Source organism: Lithobates pipiens, unplaced genomic scaffold (assembly GCF_037356315.1).
Source record: "Lithobates pipiens isolate NorthernLeopardFrog02 unplaced genomic scaffold, aLitPip1_a1.2 Scaffold_16, whole genome shotgun sequence".
Classification (NCBI taxonomy): domain Eukaryota; kingdom Metazoa; phylum Chordata; class Amphibia; order Anura; family Ranidae; genus Lithobates; species Lithobates pipiens.
In genome coordinates, this window is record NW_027507748.1 from 270,812,137 (window position 1) to 270,824,840 (window position 12,704).

General features: G+C 49.4%; 1 protein-coding gene across 2 annotated transcripts in view; it reads right to left on the reverse strand.

Annotated features, from left to right (window-relative positions):
* Positions 1–12,704, reverse strand: part of BAK1 (BCL2 antagonist/killer 1) — an 83,840-nt gene that overhangs the window by 41,651 nt on the left and 29,485 nt on the right. The window lies entirely within an intron of this gene.

Sequence of the window (12,704 nt, forward strand, 5' to 3'; positions counted from 1 at the left end):
AACTCTGTGGGCCCTTGTCACAAGCAGGGAGAGGGGGAAAGGAATAGACAGAATATGTGGACTCTGACATTTACCAGCAAAATGGCCACTAATGTGAGAAAAAAAAACTCCTTTTGTCCAGGCACATAAAGCAACAAGAAAATACACACACACACACACACACACACACCTGGCAAGAGAATAACCACACTACTGACACTCAAAGTTAAAAGATTAGCTGAACCAGATACTATCAGCATTAGAGCAAATATACATGTGTCTCCTTGTTTTTGTATTAGTTGTACTTTTGGAACAATCTAACAATCTAAATTCAACTTCTTAATAATATATTTTATTTCCACGTAGACAGGGTCCGGTGTAAAGATTTTTCCTCTACTTAGAGCAAAGGTGCATTTTAGAACATCCCCCCCATCCTGGCATCTTATGCAGAGCAGATACAGCTGCCATGTGTAGCCATGTGTAAATGGACTTCAGATCAGTTGGGTGTAAATGGACAGTGATCTGCCCAGACGAAGGGGAACTGATTTTTATCAGATAAGAATGGATTGGAGGTAGATGGGTGTAAATGGACACAATGTCCGTTTACATCCAATACTCCACTGGGGAGAATGGAGGGTCCGATTGGGTCTGCCTGAAAAATGGACAGGTGGACCCGATTAGACTGATTGTGTAAAAGGGGCCTAATGGGTTAATGATCATATAGCAAGGAGTCAGTAGTTGCACTGCGCTCTGGTATATGAATGTGATATAGATTTAAAATGTGGGATCAGCATTCCTAGGCAAGGATAGATGGTGTATGTTGTTCCTCCTATCCCCTGATGTCTGGGGGGGGGGGGGGTGCAAGAGAGAGAGGGGTGGGAGGTGAGAGGGGTAAGGCGATGAGAGAGAGAGAGAGCGAGAGAAGGGGGTGAGAGAGAGCGAGAGAGAGGAGAGCGCGAGAGAACGGGGTGTGAGAGAGGAGAGCGCGAGAGAACGGAGTGTGAGAGAGAGAGAGAGGAGAGCGCGAGAGATGGGGGTGTGAGAGAGGAGAGCGAAAGAATGGGGAGAGAGAGGAGAGAGGAGAGGGTGATGGGGAGAGAGAGTGGGAGAGAGAAGGGGGGGTGTGAGAGAGAGAAGGGGGGGTGTGAGAGAGAGAAGGGGTCAGAAAGAGTGGCAGAGAGAGGGGGGAGGAGACAGAGAGAGAGGGGGGAAGGAGACAGAGAGAGAGAGGGGGGAAGGAGACAGAGAGAGAGAGGGGGGAAGGAGACAGAGAGAGAGAGGGGGGAAGGAGACAGAGAGAGGGGGGGGGGGAAGGAGACAGAGAGAGGGGGGGGGGAAGGAGACAGAGAGAGAGGGGGGGGGGAAGGAGACAGAGAGAGGGGGGGGGGGGGAAGGAGACAGAGAGAGAGGGGGGGGGGGGGGAAGGAGACAGAGAGAGAGGGGGGGGAAGGAGACAGAGAGAGAGGGGGGGAGACAGAGAGAAAGGGGGGGAGACAGAGAGAAAGGGGGGGAGACAGAGAGAAAGGGGGGGAGACAGAGAGAAAGGGGGGGAGACAGAGAGAAAGGGGGGGAGACAGAGAGAGAAAGGGGGGGAGACAGAGAGAGAAAGGGGGGGAGACAGAGAGAGAAAGGGGGGAGACAGAGAGAGAAAGGGGGGGAGACAGAGAGAGAAAGGGGGGGAGACAGAGAGAGAAAGGGGGGGGCGACAGAGAGAAAGGGGGGGGCGACAGAGAGAAAGGGGGGGGCGACAGAGAGAAAGGGGGGGCGACAGAGAGAAAGGGGGGGCGACAGAGAGAAAGGGGGGGCGACAGAGAGAAAGGGGGGGCGACAGAGAGAGGAGAAGAGCAAGGGGGTGACAGTGAGAGAGGGTGATAGAGCGGAGGTGAGAGAGAGGGTGATGGGAGAAAGACAGCAGAGAGAGAAATTGGTGAAAAGAGGGTAGAAGAGAGGGGGATGAGAAAGGGGAGGGGGTGACAGGGAGAGAGAGAGAGAGGGGAGAGAAAGAGAAAGAGATCCATTACCTTTCCCCCTTTTCCCTATACAAACTCAACTGCTTTGGCAATGCTAACATGTATTTGGTCCTGCCAATAAAGCTAATTTGAATTTGAGTGGGGGAGGAGAGAGAGAGTGGGGGGGGGGAGGAGAGAGACGAGTGGGGGGGAGGAGAGAGACGAGTGGGGGGGAGGAGAGAGACGAGTGGGGGGGGAGAGAGAGACGAGTGGGGGGGGAGAGAGAGACGAGTGGGGGGGGAGAGAGAGACGAGTGGGGGGGGAGAGAGAGACGAGTGGGGGGGAGAGAGAGACGAGTGGGGGGGGAGAGAGAGACGAGTGGGGGGGAGAGAGGGACGGGTGAGAGGGACGGGTGAGAGGGACGGGTGAGAGGGACGGGTGAGAGGGACGGGTGAGAGGGACGGGAGAGAGGGACGGGAGAGAGGGAGTAACAGAGAGATAGAGATGGGTGACAGAGATGGGAGTGAGAGAGAGAGAAGAGGGTGTGAGAGAGAGAAGAGGGTGTGAGAGAGAGAGAACATGAGGGAGAGTGAGAGTGAGAGAGAGAGAGAGGCAAACCCCAGCAGCTGGTGTTAATAAAGAGCTATGGTGGCCAAAGGTGACCAAGTCACTGTAGACAGGCAGTAAAACAAGACCAGTCAATCCACTCGAAGCTTCCTCTAGGTTGAATGGAAGGAAAAAGGTCTTGGAACACGTGCATTCAACCCTCCACCTAGCAGAAGACATCAGTGCTCGGGTTCCTTAGCATATATACCATTCGCTGCAGTCTTATTCACATCTATTACCATCTCAGTATAATTATCCTGCTCTGATCAACTTAACTACGGTTTATTCCCTCACTATAGTCATATATATATATATATATATATATATATATATATATATATATATATATAATGTATGGCTGTTGTTTTTGGGACTAATATTTGCTTTCATCCTTCCCTTCAAGATGTGATGTTTGCATATGTTGAATTTTGTTTTTTTATATTGTGCAAAATCCAATAAAATTATTGTAAAAGAAACCCCAATAAAGTAGAACTATAGGCAAAACTTTTTTTTTCCATTTTGGATAGAGTAAGGGAGTGTTCCATTGCAGAGATTTCCCTTCACTTCCTGTCCTATAGCCAAACAGGAAGTAATAGAAAATCCCTGCAAATTAAAAGCAGGGCTCCATCCAAAAGGGGAAGCTCTGCTAGTCTGCCTCCCCCCTCCACTGCCAAATTTGGTACCTTTTGGTGGGGAGTTGAGTAACTGGTTTTGACAGGTACCCACTCCCGGCTCAGTTCACAGCGGCGAACTGAGCCCAAAGTTTGGCACCCCTTCTTCCCTCGCAGCCTTCTGGGACTTCACAGGTCCCAGAAGATGGTGGACTATTAAAGCACAGCTTGTTTCATGCATGCACAGTAGGAAACCAGCTGTGAAGCCAAAAGATAGCAGCACCCGATAGCTGACTGAAGAATTGTCTCTAGTGGATGCCTGGACAGGTAAGTACCCTAACAGTAAAAGTCAGCAGCTACAAATACTGGCTTGTAATTTTTTTTGGGGGGGAGCCTGGAGTTCCTCTTTAACCACTTGCCGACCAGCCAACTCTCATTATACTGTGGCAGGTTGGCTCTATTGTGTGAATCGCCATAGCTGTATGTCTGTTCGTGCAATAGATACAGTGGGCGAGTGCCCCCTGTGCGGCACCTATGTGTGTGACAGGCGGCCCTGATGTCCGCCGGCCACCCACAAATGCTCCACAGAGAGCCAGAACGGGGATTTGTCAATGTAAACAAACAGATCCCTGTTCTGACAGGGGGGTAGAGAGAGACCGTCTGTTCCTAGTGATCAGAAACAGCAATATCTCTCCTCCCTCAGTCAGCCCCCTCCCCCCACAGTAAGAAACACCTCTCAGGGAACACATTTAACTCCTTGATCACACTAGTGTTAACCCTTCCCTGCCATTTACACAGGTTCAGCACCCGATAGCTGACTGAAGAATTGGCTCTGGTGAGAACACCGCTGGATGCCTGGAAAAGTAAGTGCCCTAAAGTATTTGTAGCTGCTGACTTGTAATTTTTTTTGGGGGGAGCATGGAGCTCCTCTTTAACCACTTGCTGACCAGCAGCAGTCATTATACTGCTGCAGGTTGGCTCTATTGCGTGAATCGCCGTAGCTGTACTTCAGATCATGCAATAGATACAGTGGCCACCCGCGATCACTCCACAGAGAGCCAGAACGGGGATCTGTCAATGTAACCAAAAAATATCCACGTTCTGACAGGGGAATAGAGAGATCGTCTGTTCCTAGTGATTAGGAACAGAAATCTCTCTCCTCTTCCAGTCACTCCACTCCCAGGGAACACATTTAACCCCTTGATCACCACTAGTGTTAACCTCTTCCATGCCACTGTCATTTATACAGTAATCAATGCATTTTTATAGCACCAATCATTGTACAACTGTCACTGGTTCCAAAATAGTGTCAAACCAATCAATGTACACTTATTGCGATTTTATTTACCACAAATACGTAGAAGAAGAATACATATTGGCCTAAACTGAGGAAAAAAAAATTGTTTTTTTACATATTTTTTGGGGGATATTTATTATAGCAAAATTCATTTTAAAAAAAGTGGCACTCTTTTTTTTGTTTATTGCGCAAAAAATAAAAACCACAGAGGTGATCAAATAACACCATTGTGGGAAAGTACATAAACTAGGATTTTTTGTACTCACCGTAAAATCCTTTTCTCTGTAAGTCACTGACTGACACAGATTCTCTATTTAGACCATTGGGTTGTTATGCCACCTTCAGGAGAGGACTAGGCATTACATGTCAACATGTGATAATAAAACTAGAACTTTCTAGTTCCGCCCAACGGGCGGTCCCTTAGGTAACAACCACTCAACATGCTACTGCAGCCTCAGTACGTCAACAAAAGCAGTAGAACGTAAAGAAAAATATGAGGGGTGGGTGCTGTGTCAGTCGGTGAATTACAGAGAAAAGAATTTTACAGTGAGTACAAAAAATCCTATTTTCTCTTATATTCACCGACTGACACAGCTTCTCTTTTTTAGACCATTGGGACATCCCAAAGCAGTGCCAAAAGGGGGTGGGAAAACAGCATAAAACGTCATTCACCATGGCATGTGGGAGCTACTACAAACTTTATCCACAAAAAAAAACTACAGATGTGTGGAAAAACCACCACAAAAAAACAGGGTGCTCCTCAACGGAGAAGCGCTACCCTCAAACCGCACCAAAAACTGCGGTAACGAAAGCAACAGTGCATTAACTTAAAGGTACAGCGTTTTTACCCAAAAAAAAAAAAAAAACAGGGAAAATTGCATATGGCATTGCAACTATACAGCCACCTGCAAAACTTTGCAGCCAAAACCGGAATCACCCTATGCACTGACATCTACCTTGTAAACGTGTGGACAGACGACCAGGTCGCTGCTTTACACACAGGGCTGGTGCAAGGATCGTTGACACCCTAGGCGAAACCTAATTTTGCCGCCCCCCCCCGGCTGCGCACATGACTCCACCTTACCCTGCCCTTGCTACACATGACCTATCTGACCCCTACACTGACCCCTTGACACAAACTAATCTACCTGACTCCTACTTCCTGCACTACTCACATCATGCTGACCCCTACACTGACCTACCTGATAATTACACTAACCCACCTGACACCTACACTGCCAATTACACTGACCATCACACTGACACCTACACTGACACATACACTGACCATCACGCTGACACCTACACTGACCATCACACTGACACATACCCTGAAAACACATACACTGAAAACACATCACACTGACACATCACACTGACACATCACACTGACACATCACACTGACACATACACGTACACTGGCATGACATACACTGACACATGCACTGACCATCATAATGACACCTACACTGACCATCATAATGACACCTACACTGACCATCACACTGACGCATACACTGACCATCACACTGACGCATACACTGACCATCACACTGACGCATACACTGACACATCACACTGACACATCACACTGACACATCACACTGACACATCACACTGACACATCACACTGACACATACACATACCCTGACACTGACACATCACACTGACACATACACATACCCTGACACTGACACATCACACTGACACATACACATACCCTGACACATCACACTGACACATACACTGGCACATACACTGGCACATACAATGGCACATACAATGGCACTGACACATACACTGACACACATCACACTGACCTACCTGACTCCTACTTCCTGCATTACTCACACACAAACCCCCTCCATACAGCTCAATGTAGATCGGGGATGATCCATCCTCCTCCTTACCTCTGCTCTTTGATGCTGCCTTCAGGGACCGTCATCCGGGCCTCCGACTCCTCCGCACTGGGTGTGCAGAATTGTTCAGGAGTCCACGCCAGCGCCGTCCACCCGCTCCGCCGAGGCCACGCCAGCGCCATGCACCCGCTCCGCCTCCATCATATCCCCGCCGGGACCAGGCCAGCGCCGTCCACCCTGCTCCACGATGTCCCCGCCGGGCAGGAGGTCAGCTGACCGACCTCTCAATGCTCCCACCTCCGCCGAGCCCCGCCCCTCCACTGCACTCACACAGACACACAGCGCCGCTCCAGAGGGACAGGCTGGAGCAAAGGAGTCCCGGAGCGGCGCTGTGAGATAAACACGTGTGAGTGCTCAGCGGGAAGCATGGGGGATTGGTGGCGCCGGCGGCACACCACGGGGGGGGGGGGGGGGCGAGAGATCAGAAGAGGAGCTCACACTGGACAGAGGCCATGGTTGCGCCCTAGGTGGTAGTGCGCCCTAGGTGGTAGTGCGCCCTAGGCGGCTGCCTACTTCGCCTAGTGGTAGCGCCGGCCCTGTTTACACACTTGAGCGACAGACACTTGATGTCAGAAGGCCCAAGATGTTCCGATTGCCCTTGTGGAGTGGGCCATTACTGGAAAGGGGGGCACCTGCCCCTTCAAGGCATAGGCTTGTATTCTAATCTGTCTGATCCACCTGGAAATGGTGGTCGATGATACCGCCATGTCTTTCTTTGGACCCGCCACCAAAACAAACAGTGAGTCTGACTTCCGGAAGGGAGCTGTGGCAGACAAATACACCTTCAGAGCATGAAGGGCCACCTCCTTAGGATGGGTCAGCTTAGGACACAGAGATGGTAAAACAATGTCCTCATTGATGTGAAACGCAGAGACTACCTTCGGCAGAAAAGACAGTTGCGGACGCAACACCACCTTATCCTTGTGGATAACCAGATAGGGCAACTTGCAGGACAAGGCCACCAGTTCAGAAATCCTCCTGGCCGATATGATGGCCACTAGAAAGACCACTTTCTGGGAAAGAGTCAACAGGGGAAGCTCTCTGATATGGTTTTTGAAGCGCCGATAATACAAGGTTCAGATCCCACGGGGGTAACTGTCGAAGCACCGGAGGGACTACATGTTGCACCCCTTGAGCAAAAGTACTCACTAGAGCGTGAGACGCCAGATGTCGCTGAAAAAGGAGAGCCAAAGCTGATATTTGTCCTTTAATGGTGCTTAAACGCCAATTTCTTGTCCACCCCTTGCTGAAGAAACAGCAGGATCCTGGATATAGAAAAGGAGCGTGGATGCCATCCTTTCTCCTCACACATGGAGATGTAGGCCTTCCAGGTACGAAGATATATCTTTTTAGAAGAGGATTTCCATGCTCTCAACATAGTTGGGATCACCCAGTCTGACAGACCCCGGTTCCTCAACACCTGGCTCTCAATAGCCATGCCGTTAAAGCCAGCGATGGTAAAGCAGGATGGAGAATCAGACCTTGAGAAAGAAGGTCCTCTCGCAACGGCAGTCACCAGGGAGTGTCTTCCACCAGGCGCACTAGGTATGCGTACCAAGGACGCTGAGGCCAATCTGGGGCAACCAGTATTACCGGGATCCCCTCGGCCTCCACTCTGTGAAGCAAATGTGGCAATAGTTTCAGTAGAGGAAAGGCATAGATCAGCTGGTACTGATCCCACGGAGCCACCAGCGCGTCCGACGCATATGCCCATGGATATCTTGTCCTGGACACGAATCCAGACCCCTTTCCGATTGAGACGGGAGGGCAGAATATCTACATCTGGTGTGCCCCACCGCAGGCACAGTAGCCAGAACACCTCCGGATGCTGCAACACCCATTCTCCTGGGTCCAGCATCTGACAACTTAGATAGTCCGTCTGCCAGTTCTTCACAACCGGGATGTAAATGGCCGACAGGGCCGGTACATGTCACCCTGCCCATCGAAGTATCAGAGCGACCTCCCGTGCGGCGGGCCAATCTTCTTGTTCCTCTTGGTGACTGACGTATGCCACAGCAGTAGCGTTGTCTGACTGGATCTTGATCGGACACACTTGCAGTCTCATTGATCACGTGGAGAGTCATAGCCTGATCGCTCTTAGCTCGAGCAGATTAATTGGCAACTTGGATTACTCTGTCGACCAGAGGCCCTGAGTCGACTGAACTCCCATCACTCCACCCCAGCCAATTAGGCTGGCGTCCGTTGTGATCACTGTCCATTTCAGAGGTAGAAACGACTTCCCAGATTGAAGTACTGCGGACCTCAGCCACCAGATCAGAGAATCTCTGACTAACTGGTTCACCTGGATCTGTCGATCCAGGGACAACGGAGATTTGTCCCACTTTGTCAAAATGTTCTTCTGCAGAACTCTGGTGTGGAACTGGGCATATGGTACTGCCTCGAAGGAGGCCACCATGAGTCCCAGGACTCGCATGCAGAAGCGCAGCGACGACCACTTGCGGTTCATCAGCAGTTTTACTGCAGCTTATTATCACATGTTAACATGTAATGCCTAGTCCTCTCCTGAAGGTGGCATAAGAATCCAATGGTCTAAAGAAGAGAAGCTGTGTCAGTCGGTGAATATAAAATAAATTTTGTTTAGGTACAACTTCTCACAATCGCGCACTTATTAGTTAACTACTTGCCAACCAGCCTACTCAGTTTTACTGCGGCAGGATGGCACAGCTGGGCGAAACAACGTTACCTTATGCCGCTTCGCCTTTTAGCCACTAGAGGTGAGCATGTGTGCCCGCAGCCTGTGCCGAGAGCTGATGTGAGTGCACCCGCGATTGCTCATGACAAACTAAGAATTGGGATCTGTGTGTGTAAACACACAAATCCCGGTTCTTTCAGGGGAGTAGAGACAGATCGTATGTTCATACTAAGTGTGAACACCTATCTCTCTCTCCTCCTAGACAGTCCCATCCCCCTACAGTTAGAACATACCTAGGGAACACAGTTAAGCCCTTGATCGCCCCCCAGTGTTAACCCCTTCCCTGCCAGTGACAGTAATCAGTGCATTTTTATAGCATTGATCGCTGTATAATTGGAAATGGTCCCAAAAATGTATCAAAAGTGTCCAAATTGTCCGCCGCAAAAATATATAATAATAAAAATGACATACCGTATATACTCGAGTATAAGCCGAGATTTTCAGCCTCTTTTTTGAGGCTGAAAGTGCCCCCTCGGCTTATACTCGAGTCACCGCTGTCTGACTGCTCGATCAGCGTATCGAGCAGACAGACGGCGGACATTAAAATTCAAAAGCCGCGCCTCCTTCTCCGCCTCCGCCTGTGATAGGCGGAACACTGAATTTCCCAGCAGTCAGTGTTCCGCCTATCACGGACATCCGTTCATTCTCATACTACGGACGAGTATGAGAGGATGTCCGTGATAGGCGGAACACAGGCTGCTGGGAAATTGAGTGTTCCGCCTATCACAGGCGGAGGACGGAGGCGCAGCTTTTGAATCGTAGAATGGCCGCCGAGAAGAGCGGCGATCCATCGGCACGACACGGGACGGAGGAGGCACGGGACGGAGGAGGCACGGGACAGAGGAGGCACGGGACACCGGAAGGCACGGGACAGAGGAGGCACGGGACAGAGGAGGCTCGGGACGACGGCGGCTCGGGACGGAGGCTTGGGACACAGGTAGGCTGGACACACACACAAGGCTGCACGGACACACACACACACACACACACACACACACAGGGATGGATGGATGGATGGATGGATACACACACACACACACACACACACACAGGGATGGATGGATGGATGAATACACACACACACACACACACACACACACACACACAGGGATGGATGGATACACACACAGGGATGGATGGACGGACACACAGGGATGGATGGATGGATGGATGGATGGACACACACACAGGGATGGATGGACGGACACACACACAGGGATGGACGGACACACAGGGATGGACAGCCATGTCTCACCCTCGGCTTATACACGAGTCAATAAGTTTTCCAGTTTTTTGGGGGTAAATTGGGGGCCTCGGCTTATATTCGGGTCGGCCTATACTCGAGTATATACGGTAAATGATTTCTTACTTTGTTTTTCTGGTTCATCGTAACATTCTCTGTGACTCGGAAACCTCTCCTTTCCCTCCTCTCTTTCCTTTGTTCGGAATGAGCAGTGCATATTAGTTGCGGTCATGTACACTGCTCAGTGCACTGGACAAATCTCATCGTCCATCTCGGGAGTGAGCATGAGAAGGTGGCTACGTTCCTACATACAATGGGACCACGGAGAATGAACCAGGGGCATGCAGTGAGGTCAGTGGCTGGTGAGGCCCTGGCTGGTATCAGAGCCAGATACACACAGGTTACATACACCACAAATGTTAGAGCGAGAGCAATAATTCTAGCAATAGGCCTCCTCTCTAACTCTAAACAGGTAACCTGTAAAAAATCTTAAAGTGTCGCCAATGGAGATTTTAAAGTATTGAAGTTTGGCACCATTTCACAAGTGTGAGCAATTTTAAACCATGACATGTTAGGTACCTATTTACTTGGCGTAACATCATCTTTGACAATATACAAAAAAAAAAAAAAATCGGGTTACCTTTAGTGTTTTTTTTTTTTTATATTCATGAAAGAGTTTTTTTACCAAAAAATGCATTTGAAAAATTACTGTTAAAATACTGTGTATCATAAAAAGCAAAAACCACCATTTGTTCCCTAGGGTGTCTGCTAAAACAATATACCGTATATACTCGAGTATAAGCCGAGATTTTCAGCCTCTTTTTTGAGGCTGAAAGTGCCCCCCTCGGCTTATACTCGAGTCATCGCTGTCTGCCCGCTCGATCAGCGTGTCGAGCAGACAGACAGCGGCCATTCTATCATTCAAAAGCCGCGCCTCCGGCTCCGCCTTCGCCTGTGATAGGCGGAACACTGAATTTCCCAGCAGCCTGTGTTCCGCTTATCACGGACATCGTATCATCCTCGTACTACGGACGAGGATGATACGATGTCCGTGATAGGCGGAACACAGGCTGCTGGGAAATTCAGTGTTCCGCCTATCACAGGCGAAGGCGGAGGCTTTTGAATTTTACAATGGCCGCCGAGGCGCCGACGAAGAGGGCACGGGACGGAGGCAAGGCAAGGCACGGCACGGGACGGGACGGGACGGAGGCAAGGCAAGGCACGACACGGGACGGAGGCAAGGCACGGCGGCAAGGCACGGCACGGGACGGAGGCAAGGAGGCAAGGCACGGGACGGAGGCTCGGGACAAAGGCTCGGGACACAGGTAGGCTGGACACACACACACACACACACACACACACACATGGATGGAGACACACACACACACAGGGATGGATGGATGGAGACACACACACACAGGGATGGATGGATGGATGGATGGAGACACACACACACAGGGATGGATGGATGGATGGACACACACAGGGATGGATGGACGGACACACAGGGATGGACGGACACACAGGGATGGACGGACACACAGGGATGGACGGACACACACACAGGGATGGACAGGCATGTCTCACCCTCGGCTTATACACGAGTCAATAAGTTTGCCAGTTTTTTTGGGGGTAAATTGGGGGCCTCGGCTTATATTCGGGTCGGCCTATACTCGAGTATATACGGTAAATCCCTTATTTTGTAGACGCTATAACTTTTGCGCAAACCAATCAATATACGCTTATTGCGATTTTTTATACCAGAAATATGTAAAGGAATACATATCGACCTGTACTGAGGAAAAAATTAGCTTTTTTTTAAAAAAAATATTGGGATATTATAGCAAAATGTAAAAAATATAGTTTTTTTCAAAATTGTCACTCTTTTGTTTATAACGCAAAAAATAAAAACTGCAGAGATGATCAAATACCACCAAAAGAAAGCACTATTCATGGGGAAAAAAAAGGATGTCAAATTTGTTTGGGTACAACTTCGCATGACCGCGCAATTGTCAGTTAAAGCGGCGCAGTGCCGTATCGCAAAAAATGGCCTAGTCATTAAAAGGGTAAATTCTTCTGGGGCTGAAGTGGTTAAGGGAATTCCTTGGGGACCCCCCTAGTGTCCCCAATGGAAAATTTCCACTCTATTACTTTTCTGGGGACAACCCAAAATTTGTGATTTTCTTTTAATTTCAACGATAATGGGAAACAGGACAAATATAGAGGGGGGAATCTCCATAACGGAAGAATAAACAGCAATAAAAACTGACAAGCGTTCTAATCCATCTTAAACTTTCATTTATTTTGTGCCTGTGAAAATCAAGAATTGGTTGACTTCTTACTTTATACATGAATGTATTTTATACATCTTATTTTCCCCATTCT